The sequence below is a fragment of the Bubalus bubalis genome, chromosome 1 (assembly GCF_019923935.1).
Source record: "Bubalus bubalis isolate 160015118507 breed Murrah chromosome 1, NDDB_SH_1, whole genome shotgun sequence".
NCBI classification, from domain to species: domain Eukaryota; kingdom Metazoa; phylum Chordata; class Mammalia; order Artiodactyla; family Bovidae; genus Bubalus; species Bubalus bubalis.
In genome coordinates, this window is record NC_059157.1 from 68,367,093 (window position 1) to 68,391,515 (window position 24,423).

At 36.4% G+C, this 24,423-nt stretch overlaps 1 long non-coding RNA gene across 1 annotated transcript in view; it reads left to right on the forward strand.

The window, feature by feature from the left end:
• The window catches only part of LOC123332864, a 56,581-nt gene that overhangs the window by 3,481 nt on the left and 28,677 nt on the right, over nt 1–24,423 (forward strand). The window lies entirely within an intron of this gene.

The window sequence follows — 24,423 nt, forward strand, 5'->3', positions numbered from 1 at the left end:
AAACAATGGGAGCCAGTACAGACTATATACAGGGCAAGGGAATGGGGCAGTTTTTTCAATAAATCATCATTAAGAGCTGATCTTGAAATAGTGTTGAGGAACATTGTTGTTCAGTTGCTAAGTCACGTCTGACTCTTTGTGACCCCATGGTCTGCAGTATGCCAGGCCTTCCTGTCCCTTACTATCTCCCAGAGTTTGCCCACGTTCATGGGAGACATTAATGCTGTAGAATTTCTGAAAAACCTTAAGCACAGGCTGTCTCCCTGATATTGTTTGAGCCATGTGCATGAGAATAGTGAGTGCTGAGAAGGTGTGTGTAGACTAGACACAAATTCTGCTATCAGAGTATAATGAACATGCATTTATGAAAGTGAGTGCTTATTTCACATATGTAATGCTCATTTGGTCAAGAAATTGGATAACACTAAGTAACAGTGTGAATTGCCTTTTGGACTTTGCTTTCCTAAAAGGGCCTCGTTCACCTGTTTGGTTGTTTATTTGCTAAGTCATGTCTGATTCTTTTGCAACCCCATGGACTGTAGCCCACCAGACCCCTCTGTCCATGAGAGTTCCCAGCCAAGAATACTGGACTGGGTTGCCATTTTCTTCTCCAATGTTCACTTAGTTGCTCATTTTAATATGAATAGTTCAGGGGGCATGAGATACTATGGAGATGGTTGAAATTTAAATTTTAGTGTATATATATTATGATCTTCATCTCTGATCCCCCTTTGTGATGACATTGATTGGATGAGTATTTTGGGAGGTTTAAGGCAGAAAAATATGGAGACAGATGATCAGCGGACATAGTTAGCAACCACAGTTTTCATGCAATCATTTCACATGTCAAGGTAAATTTGGACAAACATCTTTTATATACGACTTGGTAAGAGATGGTAGAGAGATTGGTCTTAGAATAATGAATTTAACACACATTTTTAATTCTTAAAATGGGTAACATTATAGGAAAGAAAAAGCAGAAGTCACTGAACAAAAATTTTGTTGTGTGTAATTCATGGATTATTCTAATTTGTTGAACCAAGTCTTTAAATGTATTATTTAAGCATATGAAGAATTATAGAAAATTATGCTGTTTTATGCAAATATATATTTAATGAACTGTATTGTAGGTATAGGAATGGACAAGCCAATTATTTTTTACTGAGTGAAGTTTCCTTTTTTTAAATTCCAAACTAAACTCAGTTAAGTGTGATGTGCTATGTATTACTTGAGCTCCAAAAAAAATTGCCATCAAAAGGGATTCATATGTTTAATTTAGTAGTTCTCATACTAAATAATAATAAGGATAAATTATAGCACACTTCAGTTCAGTTCAGTCACTCAGTCATGTCTGGCTCTTTGTGACCTAATGAACTTAAGCATGCCAGGCCTCCCTGTGCATTACCAACTCCTGGAGTTTACTCAAACTCATGTCCATCTAGTGGGTGATGCCATCCAGCTATCTCATCCTCTGTTGTCCCCTTCTCCTCCTGCCCCCAATCCCTCCCAGCATCAGACTCTTTTCCAATGAGTCAACTGTTTGCATGAGGTGGCCAAAGTATTGGAATTCCATCTTTAGCATCAGTCCTTCCAAAGAACACCCTGGACTGATATCTTTTAGCATGGACTGGTTGGATCTCCTTGCAGTCCAAGGGACTCTCAAGAGTCTTCTCCAGCACCACAGTTGAAAAGCTTCAATTCTTCAGCACTCAGCTTTCTTCACAGTCAAACTCTCACATCCATACATGACCACTCGAAAAACCATAGCCTTGACTAGATGGACCTTTGTTGGCAAAGTAATGTCTCGCTTTCGAATATGCTATCTAGGTTGGTCATAACTTTCCTTCCAAGGAGTGTCTTTTAATTTCATGGCTGAAATCACCATCTGCATTGATTTTGGAGCCCAAAAAAATAAAGTCTGACACTGTTTCCACTGTTTCCCCATCTATTTCCCATGAAGTGATGGGACCAGATGCCATGATCTTCGTTTTCTGAATGTTGAGCTTTAAGCCAACTTTTTCACTCTACTCTTTCACTTTCATCAAGAGGCTTTTTAGTTCCTCTTCACTTTCTGCCACAAGGGTGGTATCATCTGCATATCTGAGGTTATTGATATTTCTCCTGGCATTCTTGATTCCAGCTTGTGCTTCTTCCAGCCCAGCATTTTCTCATGATGTACTCTGCACACTTATGAAGTTTCAAACACTCAAGCTTAGCAAGAATTAGCTCAGCTAATCCTGAAAATAATGTGTAAGGATACTGGAGTAATAAAATATCTTACACACCTGGATTTGAAATCATCTCTTGCCAGCTCTGTGAGCTTGAAAGTAATGTAGTCTCTCTTCCCTCCCGTTGCTGCTTGTTTAAAATGGGACATTACCAGTACCTAACTTACAGGATTTTTGTCCATGTTTTACTTCTTAGTGAAGTTTCAGGACCACTTAAAATTGAGGCTGCTACTTTTATTAATGTCATGCTGCTGCTGCTAAGTCACTTTAGTCGTGTCCGACTCTGTGTGACCCCATAGACAGCAGCCCACCAGGCTCCCCCATCCCTGGGATTCTCCAGGCAAGAACACTGGAGTGGGTTGCCATTTCCTTCTCCAATGCATGAAAGTGAAAAGTGAAAGTGAAGTCGCTCAGTCGTGTCCGACCCTCAGTGACCCCATGGACTGCAGCCTTCCAGGCTCCTCCGTCCATGGGATTTTCCAGGCAAGAGTACTGGAGTGGGATGCCATTGCCTTCTCCGATTAATGTCATGATACCTACCATACTTCTAACTTTTACTGTGTGTGACACTGATCAAGTTTCCTTTCTGTATTCTGATTTCTTTATCTATAAACTGAATGAAATGCCTGTTTTGTAGAGTTTTCATTGGTATATTAAAGAGATTGAATAAAATCATTTATGTCAGAGACTTAGCACCAGGTAGATGTTCAATAAGTATTTTCCTGCCCTCTCACATATTGCTGTTGATATATTTCTACATATTCTTTTACAGTTTTATATTTTTCTTTTAAACTTTCGTGTCCATCTTGCACATGATATTCCCATCCCCTTCCTTTCTTCTGATGTTATGTAATCATTAAGCTCTAGACATGTAGAATAAGGCATTTTTATAATTTTTACTTTGATTAAACTTTTGAAGAGAAGCATGCTAGGTCTCAGGACCAATTTTGATAAGAAGAGGGAAATATTTATTCCACACAGCATTTATTCTTCGCACCCTTGACAGTTTTGTACTGTCATTCTGTCAGCAATAAGTGAGATTTTTCCATTTAAATGGTTTTCTATTTGTGGTAGCATAGTTCATGTCTGGACTTCATCCAATAAGCATAAATATAATGGAGACTTGGGTAATTATTTATTTTTAATAAGGGGAGAAATGGATACAATATTTTTAATATTGTTTCTAAAACCTTTCAAATTAACTTTGATTTTGTTGGCAAAGAGTATCGCAAACTTACTCCTAGGTAGTGTTCTTGAAAAATGTTTGAATTTTCTAGATATCGTCCCTAGTTTGGCCTCATAGAATTTACTTTCAGATGTTCCTTGTCTGCTAAATAGGAAGATTCTTGTTATTAGCGTCATCAGATAGAGTGTTGCTCAAGGCCTATCTGCATGGAATTATAGAAAGGCCGAAATGGAAAAAAATTCATCTCTAAATTAGACACACTAGTGTATTAATATTGATTAGATGGTCATGATGATGTTAGTAATGTGGCTCAACATATAGACAAGTAATATATAATAAGTTGCCAAGATAAATCCTATTATTGAGTTTAGTACCCCATTTTTTTCTAGGATCTCTCCATTTCATCATTCTTTCATTTTCTTTCATTTGCTTATCATACTGGTGTGTTAGTTTCCTTCTGCTGATCTAAGAAATTACCACAAATATAATGACTTAAAGCAACACAAATTTATTGTCTTAGAGTTGGGAGGTCGGAATCCAAAATCAGTTTCCCTGGGCTAAAGTTAAGATGTTCTCAGGGCTTGCTCCTTCTGGAGGCTCTGAAGGGAGATTTACTTTTCTTGCCTTTTTCTGCTTCCAGTGGCATTCATTCCAGTGAATTCATTGGTTTATGACCCCTTCCTCCATTTTCAAAGTACATTTTCCCTATATTTGTTTCTGCCTCTACAGTTCATCTTCCTCTCAGCTCTGAATTCTCTCCATCGCATTTGCAAGAACTTTTGTGATTATGTTGTGTTCACCTGATGATGCAGGGCATTTTCTCTTCTCAATATCCTTAACTCAAATCTACAAATTCTCTTTGATTATGTAAAATAATACATTCTTAGGGCCTGGGGATTTGGAGAAGGACATCTCGGGGTCTCTTATTCAGTCGACCACAAATGGTAATGACATTTTTGTGCCCTGAGACCCCAAAGGGCTTCCCTTGTGGCTCAGCGGTAAAGAATCTGCCTGCAATGCAGGAGACATGGGTTCAATCCCTGAATTGGGAAGACCCCCTGGAGGAGGGCATGGGAACCCATTCCAATCTTCTTGCCTGGAGAATTTCAGGGACAGAGGAGCCTGGCGGGCTACAGTCCACTGGGGTCACAAAGAGTCGGACACGATTGTAATGACTGAGCACCCAAGCAGAAGACCCTGAAAATAATGTGCTTGCTTCCCGCATGGGAAGAGCAATGTGCATTTGAGATTTTTTAAAAGATCTGTTAGGAGATATTGATACAGAATCTTCCTAACAAAGATGATAATCAATTAAACACCCTTTAATTTATTAGATCTAGTATTAGTAAAATATACGTGGAATTACTAACTTCTAGTAATTTGTACTTCTAGGTTTAAAACTATTAATTAAATCCATAATCTATCAAGGACAACATCTGGATTAATTAGGTTTAAATTACATAGGGCAGAGTCTATGATGGTCCTTTCTTAGGAAGTTTACCTCTTGTTTACAAAGCCAGATCCAGAAAAGAAACCACTGAAAGCTTGCTTCTCTTTTAAAACTTTTTGGGATGTAATTTTCAGGGATGTCAGACAGTGGTTTCATAAAAATTGGTGCTGTTCATAAATTTCCATTGTGAATATTTTGTCTCGTGAGCTATATACACTAATTGTAGACTTCTCAGAGAAATTTAATGATGGTCATGTCAGCTTTCAAATATTTCTATAACTTGAAAGAGGATTACTGCATGAGATGGATTCATTTTTCCCCCTATTCCATTGTTGCCAAAGGGAACTTGAAATGCCCTGTTTAAATTAATTTAATGCAAATGAATTCCTGCTGCCTCACAAGTTTGTCCTTCATTTTTCTTAAAATTATGTGTAAATGGATGTGACATGCTTTACTGGTTGTTGTTCAGGGAGCATAGTCCTTCCTAAAAGCTCCCTCATTTGTCAAAAAGAAGCCATTAAGCAAGAAGTAAATTATCTTATCTGATCACAGTATTAAGAATGACCTTAAAACTATAAATTGTATTATCAGTATAATAGCTAAATGGTCTTTGCAGTTGTGGAAATCCCAAAGAAAACCCTTGTTGAGATACAAAACTAGCTATTATAATCATCCAAAATCCATGGTGATCTTTTACCTTGTAAAAGGTAATATAGGTGGAATGTACTGTTGCCTTATTGCTCTCTGTCCTTGCATTCCAGAAACTCTAGTTCCAATACTTTTTTAAATCTTTTTTTTATTTAAATTTAATTAATTTATTTATTTTTGGCTGCATTTTGCCCATTGCTCTGCACGGGCTTTCTCTACTTGAGGTGAGTGGGGGCTAGTCTCTGGTTGCAGTGCATGGGTTTCTCCTTGTGGTGGCTTCTTTTGTTGTGGAGCATGGGCTCTAGGGTGTGTGGGCTTCAATATTTGTGGCACACTGGCCTGGTTACTCCACAGCATGTGGAATCTTCCCAGACCAGGGGTTGAACCTGTGTCCTCTGCATTGGTAGATGGATTCTTAACCAATGAATCACCAAGACATCCTCAAATACACTAAAGTTTTTAAGCTTTTCTCGTTGTCTTTAATAATTTTAATACCAAGCAATACAGTTTTATAGAGACCCAAGTAAAAATAAAACAAGTTTATGTAACATGGAATTACACAAGGTTGATCATGAATGGTCATTTTTGATAAGGGGCTGCCCATCTACCCTTAGAATGGAAATGTAAATCCATTATTGAGGGAAGTTGAGATTAAACTAAGGAACTCTGCTAATGTTTAAGCCTTAAGAAGAAGAGTAAGGCACAGGCATATTTTTAGTTTCTACGCCCAGAGATATAGTAGTTGTACGATAATCTTTTTCTACTATTGAAGAAGCATCTTCTCCAGCCATGTATTCATCTGAGCAAGAACTTAAACTCAGTTTTCAGCAGCCATAGTAGAGATGATGGCACGATAGGCTCCTTGTACATATGGCCCTCTTTAGCAGGCCAACTGTTACTTTGTCCACCCACTTCACTTAGGACATATGGCATTACTTTGGCTGTGGCAGCAAGTGTGTGTGGACGTATCTTGGTGTGGGTATAGACTGCTGCTTGTCTTCCTTTTGATGCTCGTACAGCCAATTGTCACTGGGTAGAAAATTTATTATCCAAAGCATTAGATTTGAGGATAGCAAATGATGATAGTATTAATTGATATTAAAATAATATGATGAATTTTCTCTTTAGTTTGATTACCAGACCTAATGGATATTTGCTATTGCAAAGCTTCTAGAAGAAATGATGTCTTTTCCAAGAATAGAGTCAGTGCTTTTCAAACAAAGACTAACTCATTCAAATGTTTGAGTTTTATAGAACCAAGATAGCAGGGGTATCAGAAATCCTGAGAGAAGATATTGTGAAATAATCAATTAGTGAAATTTAGCCATGAATCTGTTTTTAGTTTTGGCTATGAGGGGGAAAAAATGAGAAAACATGATCAGATAGGCTGGAATGAAGAGTCATGTAATCAAAGAGTAACTTATTTCAGAGAGTTTACAGTGTTCTATAAAACAACTTTTGAACATTGGATTCATTTGTTTTCAGTATTTTGAGTTCTGAATTTGTAAAGCGAGGCCTTTCAATACCTGCAACAAGTGTGGACTTTTCAGTGGTGGCCCTAAAACTCCTACATACAGGGGCTCTTATACTGCATTCTCATAGGACGACGAGGCTGAAGGGTATTTGCTGAAGGTATGTGTGCAGAGCTTGACTGAGATTATACATCAAGTCTCTGAAGGGAAGAATGAGTGGTGCTGCTGCTGAGGATTTTGGGCGAGATAACATTGCAATGTACTTTTGCTACCATTGCTTGAAAATGCTCACAGTCAGATTTGTTGCGGATCTCTCATAAGCACACACTGATTCACATGCTACATTTGGAAGATCTGAAAATTGTTCAGTAAAACTGCGTTGGCTAAATATTAGGTAAATCAATCAAGATTTGCTTAGGGAATATTGATAAGCAGTATTTCCAGATGTAGAAAGAATAAGTTTTTAAATTGCTTTTGAATATCACTTGTTTACAGAGCCTCCTTTCAGTTTCAGTACTATGGCACATCTATTAATCACCATTAAGGCTGTCTGTGAAATATTTGGCAGTATAGGTATCAAAGCTCTGTGGTAATGGTGATTGATGCCTGGAATATACTATCAGTATTGTTATTCACTGGCCTTGAAAATTTAAGTTTTCATCCTTTTTCACCTTGCTGTACCGTACTGACAACTTTAATTTATAACTCACTGATTTATTTATTTTTTATTTTGGGGGTCATTCTATATTTATGGTGGTGAAGTATCAGATTATCAATGTATTATACCAGTGTGGAAGTTTAGATGGAAACAAGCAGAAAGTAAACATTTACTACCAATAAATCTACTGTATCAATTTTATTGACAGAAAAAGAATACAGGTAATTTTACTCAGACTTTTTGTTTAATTTTAGTTGTATGTATATGTATTTCTACAATTGACCTTTCTTGTTGAGTATGTGTTTGCACACAAAGTCAATTTTAGATATCTTAGCCAAAGGGTGAATTTAAGGTGACTATTTCAAGTATATGTAAATTATGGCAAAATAGTCACACAATGGCAATATAAGGAGCCAAAAAAGTGGGCAAAAAATAGTAAATAATGGTTAGAAACACTTGCAAATGAATAATTGAGTTAAAAAATTTTTATTTTTAGCTGATAAAATTAATAGAAATGAAATTATTATGCAAATCATTTTTAATATGCATATACATATATGTGTAAATTATAAATACAAAAAAGTGGTGTATAATTTAACATATATAATCATACTCATCTATATATATGTCTTCATCGTAAAAATGAGTACATGTGGTATATACATATATCGAAAGCTTTCATTTTTATTTCTACTACTTTTCTCATTTTTTAGTAATGAACTAAAGAAGTAAAGAGAAATGTTATTTGGTAGTTTGATCTTTCATATTTTGCCTCTTTCTGCCTCAAATTTATGGTTTTCTTTGTGATCAGACCTCTAGGGCTCACATATCATGTCATCCTTTTGGATGTTTTGGTGGCAGCATGCCGCTAGGAAGTGTGCATGTGTAAATCTGTGTGAATGTTTCATCCTTGACGGAGAAAAGCCAGTTAAAATGATTAACTGTGTGGTAGCACCAGTGCCATGAAAAATCAGATCTCCACTAACCACATTTTTTGAGCACCTATTCAGTACCCAACACATTTTTGCTGCTGCTGCTAAGTCACTTCAGTCGTGTCCGACTCTGTGCGACCCCAGAGATGGCAGCCCACCAGGCTCCCCCTGTCCCTGGGGTTCTCCAGGCAAGAACACTGGAGTGGGTTGCCATTTCCTTCTCCAGTGCATGAAAGTGAAAGTGAAGTCGCTCAGTCGTGTCTGACTCTTAGCGACCCCATGGACTGCAGCCCACCAGGCTCCTCCGTCCATGGGATTTTCCAGGCAAGAGTACTGGAGTGGGGTGCCATTGCCTTCTCTGAACACAATTTTAAATAGTGAAAATACAGCCATTAAAAATTAAGTCTCTACCCTTGAAAGCAAATGTGCAGGACAAAAGATTTGGCAAGCTCAACACAGTTCAGAACCAGAAATTAATGTTTGTGTGCAGTTTAGATGTTATTTAAACCATGTTATGTTATTCACCCACTTAAACTAGCAATTCCTCCATCCATCCTTGGGGGAATAATGGCAGAGAACTAGGTCTGTTATGCTTGAACTTAACTCGATAAACTTAAAATCTGATATATGATAAAAGTGTATTATATCTGTGGGAGAATTATTAAAAAATTATGAAATGATGTTGAAGTAATTAGCTGTATGTATTTTTTGTGGCAAAAACTTATAATGCACTGCTCACGAAAATTAGTTCCAGAGTAAGTATCAAACTCCTCAAAATATAAATTAAAAAACCCTGGAAGCAAATATCATTCCTAATATTAAGGGGAATTTTAGTTTCCTAAGTATAGCCCTGATCAAAGACAGAAACAGCCAGATGGGTTGGACTTCAAAATAGAAAATTTGTATATTTCAAAATGCTTCTGCTGCTAAGTCACGTCAGTCATGTCCAACTCTGTGCGACCCCATAGACGGCAGCCCACCAGGCTCCTTCATCCATGGGATTCACCAGGGAATAATACTGGAGTGGGTTACCATTTCCTGCTCCAGTGCATGAAAGTGAAAAGTGAAAGTGAAGTCACTTAGTCGTGTCTGACTCTCTGAGACCCCATGGACTGTAGCCCACCAGGCTCCTCTGTCCATGGGATTCTCCAGGCAAGAGTAGTGGAGTGGGTTGCCATTGCCTTCTCCAAAGACACTGTGAGTAGCTATAAAAAGCAAATATCAAATCAGTAAAAAGTATTTGTAATTTATTTGACTTATTTGGCATATAAATAGTTTCAAGAAATCAATACAAAAGATTAGTAGTGCAATAGAAAACAAGGCAAGGTGTATTGGCAGTAAGCAGCAAGAACCTTGTTTGAAGGAACACTAAATGTATCAGAATCTCTGTTGTTCATAAACAAAATGTAAAAAAAAGTACAAAGACTTATATAGAAATATATGTAATATTTTAACAAAATTGTAGTTTGAATTTATTCATGTTATACATATACGTATCTGTGAAACTATTTGTAGGTTCATATCATGTAGTTTATTTTCTATTCTTTTAAACTTCTATATTTTCAAAGGTATATTAGAACCTCAGAATACACCTTTTGCTGTTGAAAGCTCACATATCATTTTCTTTAAGTTTTATAGAGAATAAGAACTAAAATTCCTTATCAGAAATTGTATTTCAATAATAATTTGTTATTGTGTTTAATAGTTCCTACTCAGGGCTTAACTGATAAAGGAAGATTTCTTTTTAAACAAAGCTTTTTGATGTACCTTTTTATTGGAAAGAGCTTTTATTTCCTTAAGTATTTTGTTGCCTAAGCGTGATGAGTATCCGGCAGTGGGATGTAGTTGAACAGATGCTTATTGTGATATATGAGATGAACTTGCTTCCCTAAGCACACATAGGCATGAAATGCATCTGGCTTCAGTACATAAAAGTCAATTAGTTTCCAAATGTGTTTCTGCACATTACAGACTTTTAGGGGCAGAAATCCTACTATTCCCTCAAATGGGGGCTCTACTTAATTATGAAATTTAATTTAGACTAGCAATTGGAAAATACTAAATTCTGGGCTGCTGACAGAGCCTGATTTGGTGATATTAACACTGTGTACTAAGGGTGGTAAGTCCTTCAGAGAAAGCAGCTTCTGTGTGGAGGAAATGGTATGTATAAAACTAGAGAATGTTGTAAAGCAAAGTAAAATCAAGGGTGTGAACATGTGGAATACAGAAGAAATAAAATCAAGTTCAGAGGCGAAAAATAAGGAGAGGCTGGGGAAAAGAAACTAATGAAGCTAAACCTGAAAAAGACAGAATGCAAACAGTGATGAGAGGGAAGGCAGTGGCTAAGCTTGGGGAAACAGTCTGGACGGGAAGGAATTTGGCATGTGTGCATACTGTCAGAGGTCTAACCTATGGAAATCAGGCCTCTTGAGACGTAGTAACTGTAGTTCATTTCTATTGTCCAGGGAGCCTTGAATATTCCTTTTCATTTAAAACAGACCATCTACTGTGTGTGATGAGTTAATATCAAGGACATTAATTTTTTTTCTTGTTGTTGTTCAGTCACTAAGTCATGTCTGCCCCTTTGCGACCCCATGGACTGCAGCACAGCAGATTTCTCTGTCCTTCACTATCTCCTGAGTTTCGTCAAACTCATGCCCTTTGAGCCAAAGATGCCATACAACCATCTCATCCTCTGTTGCCCACTTCTCCTCCTGCCTTCAGTCTTTCCCAACATCAGGGTCTTTACCAGTGAGTCAGCTCTTTCCATCAGGTGGCCAAAGTACTGGAGCTTCAGCCTCAGCATGGGTCATTCCAATGAATATTCAGGGTTGATTCCCTTTAGGATTGAGTGGTTTGATCTCCTTGCTGTCCAAGGGACTCTCAAGAGTCTTCTCAAGCACCATAGTTTGAAAGCACTAATTCTTAGGCACTCAGTCTTCTTTATTGTCCAATTCTCACATCATACATGACTACTGGAAGAACCATAGCTTTGACTACACAGACATTTATCAGCTAGGTTTTATTCTGCTGCTGCTAAGTCGCTTCAATCGTGTCCGACTCTGTGCGACCCCACAGACGGCAGCCCACCAGGCTCCCCTGTCCCTGGAATTCTCCAGGCAAGAACTCTGGAGTGGGTTGCCATTTCCTTCTCCAATGCATGAAAGTGAAAAGTGAAAGTGAAGTCGCTCAGTTGTGTCCGACTCTTAGCGACCCCATGGACTACAGCCTACCAGGCTCCTCCATCCATGGATTTTCCAGGCAAGAATACTGCAATGGGGTGCCATTGCCTTCTCCGATATACCAAATTTAATCAATTATCTACTAGATAAAACATTTAAAAATAGCTTGTGTATAGATCTTTATAAAATATATATTTTATTGCCAGAATTCATAGTACATTACTCTTAATTTTATATTTCTTTCCCTTATTTCTTAGCATGCTTAGTAGAATAATAGCCTTCCAATATCTAGAACCTGTAAATATATTGGGCTTTCCCAGTGGCTCAGCAGGTAAAGAATCTGCCTGCAATGCTTGTTACATGGCAAGGAGGAGTTAATGGAAATGGAATGAAGATGGAATTCATGGAATTTTAAAAAATTTTTTTTATTTTAAGCTTTTTATTTTGTATTGGAGTATAGCTGATTAACAGTGTTGTGATAGTTTCAGGTGAACAGTGAAGGGATTCAGCCACATGATACAGAGATTTAATGGTCTGACTTTAAAATGGGAGAGATTATCCTGAATTATCTGTGTGAGCTAATGTAAGAACAAGGGGTCCTATGAGATGAAGACTGAGAGAAAGAGATGGAATATCTGAAGCAGAGGTTGGAATGATCAATACATTTCGTATACAGAGGCTGGAGTTGGGATCCAAGAAATGAACTGACCTTTAGAATAACTCCAGAAAAAAGCAACAACAGCCAAAATCACAGTCCTGAGAATGATTTAATTTTAGCCCAGTGAGACCCATTTTGGACTTCAGACCACCAGAACTTTAAGAAAATAAATTTGTGTTGTCATTTTAAGCCACCGAGTTTTTGGTTACAGCAGGAATAAGGAACTAGGAATCACACTTTTCTTATTTTTTATTTATTTCTTTTTTTTTTTTTTGGCTCAAAATGGTGTACTGAATTGAGTTAGACATTCCAAGAAATATCTGGGAATTAATTTTCTTGAGAAAATCCTTTATACCAGAATAATGAGAATGTTAGAGATGAACTATCCTATTTATGAAAGATAATATATGTAAACACTATGTGAGTCCAAAAGGGGGTGTCATCTGAAGACCAATATAAAGTGTTCTCCAATTACATAATGCTTAGATGGTGCATCAAATGTTGTAGTGGAAGAACCATAATCTTTCTGGAACTATATTAATCATTTTAATTTAATAGTGCCATGAGTCAGGACCATTGGACCAGTACTCACAAAGAGGGTTAGGGTTGTGGAAGAGACTTGAGTTATTTGAATTGAAGATCAGGATATAAGGCAATAGCCATTGGTAATCCACTTTCTATTACTAGAAATCACTCATTCTAGTAATAAATTCACCAACCATTTATTTATGGGGCATTACATGGTTGGTGAATTTATTACTAGAATGAGTGGTTTCTGGCAATGGCACCCCATTCCAGTACTCTTGCCTGGAAAATCCCATGGATGGAGGAGCCTGGTGGGCCGCAGTCCATGGGGTCGCTAAGAGTCGGACACGACTGAGCGATTTCACTTTCACTTTTCACTTTCATGCATTGGAGAAGGAAATGGCAACCCACTCCAGTGTTCTTGCCTGGAGAATCCCAGGGACGGGGAAGCCTGGTGGGGCTGCCGTCTATGGGGTCGCACAGAGTCGGACATGACTGAAGTGACTTAGCAGCAGCATGTTAAATAATACAGACATAGTCTAGTGGTGGAGACATGAAAAATATGACAATAGAGATAGAGAAGCTTCTAGTGAGGGGCAACGTTGAAAACTGTTGATACCTGACAGTTCTAGAGAGCAGCAGGATTAAAGGATATGAAAGATTGAACTCACTCAAGATCTCTAACTGGATAATTGATTACTAAATAAATCATATTTTCTTACAACTCAAAGAATGTTCCTTTTGATGAAAACTTTCAAATATAATGTACATTTGGGCTTGATTTAAAAAATATTTTGTAAACTGCTCACAGGAAACTAGAAAACAAATCTGATATATGTTGATCATTAAATCTGTGGAGAGTTCATCCAGAGAATAGAGGATGTGACAGCTAAGAAATAAAATTCTTATAATATCCCTATAATAGGCAAGGCATATGGTTGAAATTATTCATACAACTTTATGACAAAAATTAATTTCCATAAAGTTTTATAATGACTTTTTATTTTCTTGATAATTCTGTCAAGTTCATAAACTGAAATTATTTTTCAGTAATTTCATTCCCTCTGAAAAGTTTTTTGAAAAGTGTTCCTTAAGTTCCGAAGTCTTCTTTGTTAAAATTTTCTCTAAATGTTAAATAAAATTCATTTTCTCTAATAATTATGAAAAGCTCATCTTCTAGGTTTGAGGCATTTAAAAGTTTTCAAGGTGTTTGTAAGAAATGGTGTGTTCCACAGTTTAAGGTAGTCGATTAGTCTAATTAAATCTTGGCAGTAAATTGAATTCAATAACAATTTCAGTGATAAATCTCAGAGTATGACTTGAAAGGTCTCCATGAAACATTGTAAAACAATTTTTAAGTTCATTAATTTGAGTCATTATACTTGGCCCTAATAGTAGAATGCCCTTAAAATGAAGCTGAATTGAACTTGGCAAATATTATACACTAAGTTTTTTCTAATAACAATTCCTGTGCCTCACTAGGAAAATTATTGTTTCCAGAATCCTAGTGCCTTGACCAGAAATGCATTTATTATTCTCTAGCACTTTTATTGAGAAATAGTCCTGATTTCTCATTTATAGTTAAGTTTCAAAAACAAGATTCTATTTGTGAGTGTAAATAAAACTTTAAGGCATTGCAGCAGCTGGAAGATAAGAATGAAAAGAGGATCATCCTCCTTCCTCATTCCATATCAAGACCTTCTAATCAGATTATAACTTTATGAACATCTTGGTTTTGATGTGTTAATTAATTAACTAATTTTAATTTACAAATTATAATTAATTATAAATTATAATAAGTTATAATTTAGTGAATTATAAATAACTTTATTAGTTCACATATTTCCTCCTGCATTAGAAGGGTACCCATTTTTATTTCTCTGTGTTTCTTGAGATTTAAAAAGAAAATAGGAATCTTGTGAAATACTGAAGTTTACACAAAGTTCTATGCTGTTAAATTTATTGTTTAGTAGGATAAATCTATTAAAATCAACATAAATGTAACCTGTGGGGTAAATTCATCTCCTTCGATTTACCACTAAAGAGATTTAATGTTAGGTTAAGTAACTATTACACATCCATCAAGTTGGTGATGCCATCCAGCCATCTCATCTTCTGTCGTCCCCTTCTCCTCCTGCCCCCAATCCCTCCCAGCATCAGAGTCTTTTCCAATGAGTCAACTCTTCGCATGAGGTGGCCAAAGTACTGGAGTTTCAGCTTTAGCATCATTCCTTCCAAAGAACACCCAGGACTGATCTCCTTTAGAATGGACTGGTTGGATCTCCTTGCAGTCCAAGGGACTCTCAAGAGTCTTCTCCTACACCACACTTCAAAAGCATCAATTTCTTCAGCGCTCAGCTTTCTTCACAGTCCAACTCTCCCATCCACATAGTTTGGGTGAACTCTGGGAGTTGGTGATGGACAGGGAGGCCTGGCATGCTGCAATTCATGGGGTCTCAAAGAGTCGGACAGGACTGAGTGACTGAACTGAACTGAACTGAAGTAACTACTGCAAGGTCATTTACATAATTAATAACTCAGCATACCAGATTTCTTAACTTTAATACTATTGTTCATCAAACTGCCTCTTCCTCAAACAGTTGTGGATAATTACAAGCTAACACTAGCATGAAGAACAAAATATGTGTTTCACGTAGAATACAAAGCAAAACAAAGAATTGTTCTCTTTCCTTTTTCAAATCCACATGAACAAAATGTTTTGTGGAGTTTCTCAAATGCCATGATGGCTACATATAACTTGAGAAATCAAATACTTAAGACTTTTAGACCCTAGAAAGTCTAAATTATGGAAAGCAAGGGGCATACTACATTGATTTTACATATCCTAATTTTTCCACTCATTGTAACTTGCCCTGAAGTAAAATACTATGTATTTGTCTTGTTTGGAGTTTGTCGTTAAGATAGTGGAATGGCCGAAGATCTATAGCAATTCCAACACACACACACACATACGTGCATATAGACATACGTATATGTGTGTGTTATATATGATATATATATCATATGATTATATGTTCATGATATAGAAAATGTGTAAATATATATGCCATATATGTCATAGCTTTTCTGTGTGTTTTTCTTTTTAAGTTAGCTCTTTCTAGGAAAAAACAGCAAGCTATTTAAGTATATACCTATCCAATAGTACAAAAATTATGCCTGCCTGTGTCTCCCTAAATAGATCTCTTATTTTGACAAGTATCTACTTCATCTTCACAAAATTTTATTTGAGTCAGCGAACTCTCATCCAGATGCTATGGCTTGGCCAGGAAATCTAGAATTGAGCTTCACAGAAAGGTGGCTTCCACTACCTTTAAAAGACTCTGCCAGCCCTGGGTTACTTTTTGATGCCACACCAATGGTTCAAGTATGACTCAGCTGAATCTGCCTCCAAAGTTGAACTCTTTATCTTTGCCCTCTACTTAGTCTAACTTCTTTTATAAAAGATATGTGCCAATTTTTCAAAAATCTCAATGCTTGCAGGTTATGGAATGATTTCTTTACTTTGAATATAGCTTCAAAAATGATCTACAAATGGGTAAGACTTGTACGCACACTTGAATGTGTATGTGTATGTGCATTTCACTGGACTAGTGCTATTCACTGAATAAGACGAAGTAAATTTTGTAGTACAAGAAGAAATTGAGAAGAACAATGAGTTATCTGGTTTGGGAGATTTTGAAAAAGTTTCTGTGCCACTGGTTTTGCTATACCTTTGTGTTCAATCTAAATTTTACATTGTATGTATTTACTAAGCTACTGAAAACTGAAAAAATGACTGTTAAGTTCTACACTGCCTTTTTAATTTTCTTAAAATTGACACAAGGGAAGACTTTTCTGTAGTCTCCATATGTTGAGACTCAGCCTTTTCTCATCTCCACATACCTTTCAACCAGAAGTTATTCTTGCTCCCTAATATGACTTGCAGATTTCTATTTTATCTACCTCTTGCAAATCACACTTTTCCTTTGAAATGCAAAAGCTTCAGAAATAGAAGTCATGCTCTTTTTGTATCGTTGACATCAGCAGACCTCTTGGTCACTCTTGTCATTTATGTAAGGCGTTAGGTCCTCACTGAAATCTTCTTCAGCCAAATCATCTTGTCATTTTTAGTGACTTCAACATCTGCAAGGAAGGACCATTGAAATCCTCCATTTTCTCTGTTTCTTGATGTCCTTATCTTCATTGCTTTTTTAAATTTCCATTTCAGTTACCCCTCTCATGATCAAATCTGAGATCATTCCTATAACAGTAAATGTACCCCCAAGATCTTGATGGCAGGTAGCCCACCTTCTGGACATCATTCTGCTTCTGACTCATTTGTTCAGTTATCATCATTCCTACAATTCTTTATCTGCACTGACACTCACCCTAGGCCACAGCTTTTACCATTCCCTCCTAATCTGTCACTACTCCTCTGTCTTCAATTGCCACATTTAAAAATACAATATTGTAAAGTAATTAGCCTCCAATTAAATTGATTTATATTAAAAATAATAAAAATAAAAGTAAAAGAAAAAATAATAAAATATTTGGAGGAAGAAGACTGTGGGAAAAAAATTTTAGACATTATAGTTCATCAGTTCAGTTCAGTTCAGTTGCTCAGTCCTATCCGACTCTTTGCGACCCCATGAATCGCAGCATGCCAGGCCTCCCTGTCTATCACCAACTCCCGGAGTTCACTCAGAATCACATCCATCGAGTCAGTGATGCCATCTAGCCATCTCATCCTCTGTCGTCCCCTTCTCCTCCTGCCCCCAATCCCTCCCAGCATCAGAGTCTTTTCCAATGAGTCAACTCTTCGCATGAGGTGGCCAAAGTACTGGAGTTTCAGCTTCAGCATCCTTCCCTCCAAAGAATCCCAGGGCTGATCTCCTACAGAATGGACTGGTTGGATCTCCTTGCAGTCCAAGGGACTCTCAAAAGTCTTCTCCAACACCACAGTTCAAAAGCATCAATTCTTCAGCGCTCAGCCTTCTTCACAGTCCAACTCTCACATCCATATATGACCACAGGAAAAACCATAGCCTTGACTATATGGACCTTTGTTGGCAAAGTAATGTCTCTGCTTTTCAATATGCTCTTGCAAATATCATGAACTCAACTTCCCCACTATTAATAGGACAGGCTAGTATTTTTTGTTTCTATCCCTCCATGTAACCTTTTTTTTTTTCCCCTGGTTTATTTTTATTTTTCCTTTTATTTATTTTATTTTTTAACTTTACAATATTGTATTGGTTTTGCCATATATCAACATGAATCCGCTCCATCCTCATCACTCTGTTCTCTCCATACACAACCTCCCTAAGCACTACACACCACTTCTATACTAAAGAGCTAGTGATTTCTGGTTGTTGAGTCTGGCCCAGACCTTTCCTCTGAGAGGATGTGCCTCTCTTGACAATTGCACATGAATAATTCAAGAGAAACATGTCCTAGGAAATGTCACCACCAACCATTCAAATAATTAAGCCATGAGCTTATGGGTCACATTTGTGTCCTCCTCCTTTATTCCTATGATACTCAATCCAACATTCATTAAAAATATCTTGGTTCCAAATATATCTAGAATTTTTCTACTTTATTTGTTTCCAGTCTAGCCAGATGCAGATATTTTTGTTGTTGTTGTTTAGTAACTAAGTTGTTTCTGACTCTTTGTGACCCCATGGACTGTAGCCCATCAGGCACCTCTGTCCATGGAATTTCCCAGGCAAGACTACTGGAGGATTGCCATTTCCTTCTCCAGGGGATCTTCCTGACCAGGCATCAAGCGTGTGTCTCCTGCATTGCAGGCAGATTCTTTACTGCTGAGCCACTGAAGAAACCCAGATCTTTTCTTACCTACTCCATTATCCTAGCCTCACCATTAGTCTACTTAATTTCACATTAACTCCCTGTACTACTTAGAAACCAGAGTGATCTCTTAAAATGTCTATCGGTTCATACCTCTCCCTACATTTTCAGTGTATTTGTACTAAAGCCTACATTCTCTGCGATTAAAAATAAAGCCTTTCTAATCTCACATCATATCTTTTAGTTATATCTCATCAATCTTTCTTTGGGCTTCACTCCAATCAAAAAAGATTCATATACTCCATTCCTTCTACATATCAAGATCCTCCTCATATCAGGGTATTTAGATATTCTGTTTTATTTTCTTCCTGAAAGACTTTCCCACTGTATGCAAAGCTAGCTCTTATTTTCGTGTCTAAGCTTAAATATTGTTACCTGAAAGAAGTGTTTAAAATAAACTATCTGATGTTCCCCCAACACCCTTGTGGGCTTTTCAGTTCTTCGATTTTTCATGTGACTATATCTGGCAACGGAGAAGGCAATGGCACCCCACTGCAGTACTCTTGCTTGGAAAATCCCATGGATGGAGGAGCCTGGTAGGCTGCAATCCATGGGGTCGCTAAGAGTCCGACACGACGGAGCAACTTCACTTTCACTTTTCACTTTCATGCATTGGAGAAGGAAATGGCAGCCCACTCCAGTGTTCTTGCCTGGAGAATCCCAGGGAAGGGGGAGCCTGGTGGGCTGCCGTCTATGGGGTCGCACAGAGTCGGACACGACTGAAGTGACTTAGCATTAGCATATCTGGCAATGATTTTTCTTTTTGCTTAATTTGATTTCTGCCCCTGACTTCCTCTCTAGAATTCAAGCCTTAAAAGCCCAGAGACCCTGGCTTTCTTGTTTACTATTGTAGCTCAGTAACTTGTATAATATCTGATACATATTTGTTGACTGGATTAGCTAGATCCAGGAATTTTAGAGATATTTTTATTTGTCACATATCATGGAGACTGAATCTTAAAGAGATTAATTAATTTGTCAAAAATATTAAAGGGGGTCAGGAACCCAGTGTCTTTTCGTTGTCTGCACTCTTTATTCTAAAGCATGGTGACCTAGAGTAACATTTTCAGCTCCCAAGTTTTATCCTATTGGAAAACAAAGTAAATATAAATGTATCCATGGACTGTATCTGTATATATATAATTTATATAAATTGTACTACTTATTGGGCTTATAGAAGACTTTGCCACTATTAAATGCTAGGTATAGTTTGGACAGAGATAACTTCTACCTTTGAGAATTTACTAAGGTCAAAAAGACCCCTTTTAAAAAATGACTCCATGGCATTTAGACCAAGGACAATGTCAAAGTGAGGCTTCAATATATGTCTTACTCTAAGTTATTACTGAATGTAAGTCATGTGCTGGCTTCTAATGAAAATTTCCCATTGAAAAAAATCAATGTTAATAACTGGAACTCGAGATCTGTAATGGGCTCTGCTGTTTTTCTGGCTTAGATTGTGTTCCAATAATATGCTGAGAACTGATGACCTATGAGCCATGGTCACTTCCTGATCCCATTTGATTCTTTGGGCTTTAGTTTTAAAAGGGTGACCAGAGAGGTTGCTTTCTAATAGAGAAGTTGAGCAAAAAAGAATCAGCCTGTAGGCTCATTGGCTCATCTCAGTGCTCATTGAATCACTTCAATACAGAAAACCAATACAAAATTGTAAAGTAATTAGCCTCCAATTAAAATAAATAAATTTAAAAAAAATTCAAAAAAAAATCTATTGCCAGGAGGGGGGCTTGCAAGGAAACCTCTTTTTCCATAAAGAATTTTCTTTAAGGGAGTTGGTGAAAAATTATTCTAGAAGCTGACTAGAACCACTCTATATATCATAATGAAGCAGTGAATCTGAAGGCATTACCTGTCTGGTTACAGAAATAGACACGTATGCATAAAACCAAGACTGGTTGGTTGGGTCTGCTGGCTTGGGAAGAAGAAAATATCAAAAAGATCCACATGAGAAGTAGAATGACTGGAGAGGGCATACATATAATAATAATATTTAGTAGTTAGATGCAGATATAAACCAAAGTGGTAACAAAAGTGGCCCTAATGCCTAGACACTTCCACTTGCATTGATGTTAGGTGCTCTACAGCTGAACAGTATTATTAACTCAAGTCCCTCCTTTCTAGTGAGCACCTCTAGATCTGAAAGCAAGCCTCAAACCAGGTGATATGAGTGTGTGCTCCATCGGACACAGCACAATCTGGAGAGAGTCTGAGGAGCTATAGCACTCCATGCCACTGTCTCCTAATGCTGTTTGCTACAAATCCGTGCATATCCAAACTGTTGGGTTAGCCACAAAGTTCATGTGGGTTTTTCCATAACGTCTTATGGAACTTTGTGGCCAACCCAGTAATTTTGCTATTATGTATGACAAGATATAATACACTATACATTCTTAAGATCTATTTTTTTTTTCTTTTGGTGACTTTCCTCGTTAATAGAGCAAGATGAGAACTACTGAGTGAAGGTGTATTTATATAGTCATTACCGACCTGAAGTCCTAAGCTCTGCTTTTCTGCTCACTGAATCCCACATTTATTTAATGGCCATAAAAGCATAATGGATACAACTGTTCATGTTTTCAGACTTATTCACATCCTTAAAGAGTAACAGTTACAAGGGAATGTTCATAAAATAAAGTAGCTATTTTTCAGTTAATTATTCACAGGCATGAAAAGATGTTCCAAAACAGATTGAGAAGTCCATTGTATGTTTTATGGTATATGACAGCTTTATTTTCTGGCTTATCAAGCATACCTCTTTTCTAGTTACTTTGTTTTTCTCTGAAAAGAATTAAAAAGATGGATTGGTTTGATCCTATGTGAGCACAGTTGTTAATTAATATAAAAGTTTCTTAGAAAGTTATGATTTTTCATATTTATAGAACAAGAACAGCATATAGATAATCTATCATAGAAACTTGGCATTTATGATATATTAGTTTTCTATAAACATCAAATTGGAGAGGAAGGTTACATTTTCTTTTGATTATAATAACAATTTGAAAGCCATCTGTTCTTGAAAATTTTACTAAAATATATAATGGAACTGGTATTTTATATGCCAATCCTTCGTGAGGAGTATTTTAAGATTTTTCACATGCTGCTTCAATTCTGTGTAGAATAAATGATGATTTAATTGTGAATTTTGACATTATTGCTATCAGATAAAAATTATTACAGGATATTAGAAGTGGACAAAGAACTATCAAATGATGGTTATAAGTCTTTGTGTGTTTGTACATGTGCACATGTGTGTGTGTGTGTGTGTGTGTGTGTGTGTGTGTGTATAGAGAGAGATGCATTCTAGATGGATATCATTAAGATTGGTTTTTGATAAACCTCTTACTCTGACCCTTGCCTCCTAAACAAATAATCAGGCATCACCACTGCTCTTTTGTAATATTATTCATCTCGTTCTTCAGTGTAAAATTACTAGTAATGCTAAGGTGTATTGGGAAGGTGTTGAGATTTGCTCTGGGCACCCCACATTGCTCTGGAAAGGACTGATGCTTTTTTCTTTAACTGTGATAGCTCAATTGTCTTGTGTTTCAATGATTTCCAATTTGAAGGTGTATATTTGGGATAAGTACACAAGGTTATATTTGTAAGCTATTTCCTTTTCTTCTTCTCAGCATCCTCTTTGGAATCATTATTGGATCCTAGTTGGGAGATCTAGAAGTAAATTCCTGCATAGTGATCACTAGTTGAGAGCATAGGTTCGGAAGTCATCCTGTTGTGGCTTAAGTCACAATAGCTACTAATCACATGACTTGGGAATTGTGTAGCTTTTCTCTAAACTTTTGTTTTCTCAGCTATGAAACGACAATTGAAATATTTATTATTTCATAGAATTTATTCGAGAATGAAAAGGGACTAAGGTTGCAAGGCAATTAAAGTAGTAATAAAATCTGGGAAAACAAATTTTCAAAAAATATATAATTTCATGTAAGAAACGGATTGCCAGTCCAGGTTCGATGCATGATAAGGATGCTTGGGGCTGGTGCACTGGGATGATCCAGAGGTATGGTATGGGGAGGGAGGTGGGAGGGGGGTTAAGGATTGGGAACACGTGTATACCCGTGGCGGATCCGTGTTGATGTATGGCAAAACCAATACAATATTGTAAAGTAATTAGCCTCTAATTAAAATAAATAAATTTAAATTAAAAAAAGAAAACAAAAACAACAACAAAAATATTTTTTTGAATTGCTTTATCTTTTTTTAAATTTTATTTTATTTTTTAACTTTAGAGACAGCAAAAAAAATATTTTTTAGTACTGAGACTATTATCGCCATCATCAGTCTCTTGTTACACGTGGATTTGGAAATGTCATCCCAACCTTCTTGGCCTGTTTGTTTGTTTCAAATGAGGATGGATTAGTTGGGTCTAAATTTCCCTCTAGCTTTGACACTATGAGTTTAAAATAAAGTAATGCAAAGTGAGGAATTAAATCCTTTTTCTTAATGTATAAAAAAGGAAGAAGAAAAAGCTCCTCATGTCTAGATTCCCTTCCAAGTTTATTAGAATTATGATTATGTAGCATTTTGAATATAGAGTTTATTCAGGAAATCATTAAGTTCACTTAACTTCATATTGTGTTAACTGTGGAAACACTGGAACTTAATGGTAGTCTTCTCTTAAGATTCTTCTTGAAGACTGTATAACTTTTAAAATTGAAATTTCTTAATTTTAGAAGGTGTTGATCATCCTTATGGCTTATTATGTAACCATGTAAACATGTACAATCATTAAAATTATATTTATATATGTTTATATATAAAAGATACATTATCGAACCTATCAATTCGCAGCTTGCTATTTTTGTTTAAATTTTTATTTTTGACATTGATCCATCTTGGTAAGAGTGACAACTCAATTCTTCTTAGCTGCTGTATATGATTCAGCTACAAACATATAATATCCCTTTGAGTATTGAAGCATTTTTAGTACTAAAAACAGTGTCAAAATGAACATTCCAGTGTGTTTTATCATTATATGTATATGTGTATGACTTTCAATGGTGTGTATATCCGGAACTGGAATTGAAAATGTTTTGTGGTTTCCACAATTAATTTTACTCTCAATTGTAAGCATGCAGTATTAGTTTTGTGTACATGATGAATCTCTTTATGCCATTAAAGTTGATGACTAACTAGAGTATCATTTTACTCTGAACTTCAGAGATATGATATATGCAATGTTTATGTAAATGCATTGAAAAGTCATATTTGTATATGTTCATAGAAATGGTACAGTGTTATAATGCATCAATTTACTTAAATAACTACTTATAAATAGTGTCCAAGTATAATTTTTTGCTTGACTGTACTCAAGTAGTTATTTTGGAAGTCCTTTTTAAGCATTCATAGGTTTAATGGCCTGTTTTGCAAACTGATAGTGAAAAATTTTCAAGTGAGTGTTGAGAATATGAGGTTCAAGATGAATGAACTTTCATATTAATCATTATAGTGAGAACACAAAATAGAAGCATGATTTTCAAATTATCTCCTTGTAAGCAGGATGATTTGTAAATGCACAGTGAATATTAGATATGGAATGAGAATGATAATACATTTCTCTAAGGCTGCAATTTATTA